At 38.5% G+C, this 1967-nt stretch overlaps 1 long non-coding RNA gene across 1 annotated transcript; it reads right to left on the minus strand.

The window, feature by feature from the left end:
• Positions 1-589: 589 nt before the first annotated feature.
• Positions 590-1678, minus strand: LOC130115156 (uncharacterized). Its single transcript, XR_008810479.1, has 3 exons — positions 1546-1678; positions 1020-1077; positions 590-875 (listed from the first exon to the last, which is right to left on the minus strand). It is a non-coding gene; the product is annotated as an uncharacterized LOC130115156 (long non-coding RNA).
• Positions 1679-1967: the final 289 nt, after the last annotated feature.

Genomic DNA, 1967 nt, shown 5'->3' on the forward strand with positions numbered 1-1967 from the left:
AATTTGAGACTTTTGGCTATGATAAATATCTCCATCCTTTGTTGACAAGGCGTCGGGTAAACCTGAAATTGAAATGAATAGTTAAGCTAAGTGTAACTCTTGGGCTTACTGTCAAATCAATTAACTTGAATGTGAAATTGAATCAATGAATATCACTGTATTAAAAATCTGGTAAGACTTAAGTAACATCTAAAATATTTGAATAACTGACTTTATATCAATTAGTTTCACCTGTGAATTCACCACCAAATAACTTCCTTGTCTCTTCTTCTCTTGATCTGCAGGCCTCCTTCAGCTTTGCAAAGGTTCCTTTGGGTGGCTTGATTGCAGGGCTAGCGAGTTGGACTTTTGCACATGAACTTGGGAGTTTCAGGGCATTTCGTGAGATGGTTGCATTGACATCCTTCTTACTTAATACAATTCGCTCCTGCACAAACTGGTCATGCTGAGTTTTGCCGACTGTAAAGACAAAACTGGAGTCTTTACTTATGACATCTGGGAAGGGAATGGATGAGTTCAACCTCATGAACTGAGCTGGCTGGCTCTTCACAATAGAAGCAAAGTTCGGCTCCAAACGCAAGACTAGGCCCAGCCTTTGCTCGTGTGTTTGCCCCAATAGTCTGGTGATCTGCAAGGTCCAGTTCTCTTTTCCGTTTACGATCCTTCGCACAATTGAAATGGCTGTTATTATAGCGATCATAGCAACTCTTGTGGATTTTATATCCATCCTGTAAAGTTTCTGCATTGACAGCTGACAGTCTCTGTGAAAGATTGATATCCGCATCATTGGTGATCAGTCCGGATTCCTCAAACAGTTTTACTTGGTGAAGCAGCTTAGGAGCTGTGACAGCAGTTATGTCCCTTCCACCAGATTCCTGTCATGAATTTAGAAATGAAATTTTGGACTCATTGCTGTCATAAACATTACATTACTGAAGGAATACGCATGAAAACTAACAGTGTTGGACTCATTGATGTCATAAACATTATACTACTGAAGCACACACGTGAAAACTAACCTTGCAGACAATGCACAGGGTCTTGTTCCCTAGTTCCATAGTTAGGATGGGGGATCATCTGATCATGGAAAATCAGAACTAATTTAAACTTGATTTTTCTGTACACAAGTTTGTAACAGAGTGATGTTTCACTGGTATGGCACAATACATCCACCCTCCCACAAAAATAGCATGCAATAAACAATGTTATTTATTCTTCTGCATAGATACAAAATATAGTCCAATAAAAGTGTGTCCAAATATAGCACAATAAAAGTGTTGTTACTACAAATACTTTCACCCTTTCATACCAGCCAACTAAAAATGCCCAAAATTAACCAACATGTGTAGAGCAAGCAGACACACAAACACCAACTGTCCAAAAGTAGGTAATGCCTTAGCCAAATACTACAACTGTGCAACTGTGCTGTCGAGTGTATCGAGCAAGTCATGCTTGCAAGGCTAGTTAGGCCTACACATATGAGCTAAGGTGAAAATAATGTTTTACAAGGTAAACATACAAAAATAAAACAACACTGTTCCTTACCATCCATCCACGAGGTCAGGAACAAATTAACTCACTGATATGAAGGCCAGATGAGGCATGCATGTCATATTTTGGCAAATGTTTACAGTAAACTAGCTTTACTGAAACATGTGCACTTCTGCTTCCTTTCCTGTAGAATCAACCACTTGATAAACAAACAGCGCCAATTTGTAATTGTGGTCAGAGGCGGCATTACATCCCAAGTGATAAGAAGAACCACAGACAACTAAGATATTTTCTAAACTCATGATTCGTGTATGTATTGTGCTTCATGCTTTATAACATAGGCAGCGAATGAGATTCATGTCAAATATAGCTTTTTACAACCTTCAGGAGCTGATACGTGAAACGTGACCAGTAAAAATTAGTTTTCTTAAAATATCTGAAAAAGTAAAGGTTTTGGGGTATATGTTTGTTCATAA

The sequence above is a fragment of the Lampris incognitus genome, chromosome 7 (genome assembly GCF_029633865.1).
Source record: "Lampris incognitus isolate fLamInc1 chromosome 7, fLamInc1.hap2, whole genome shotgun sequence".
NCBI lineage: Eukaryota > Metazoa > Chordata > Actinopteri > Lampriformes > Lampridae > Lampris > Lampris incognitus.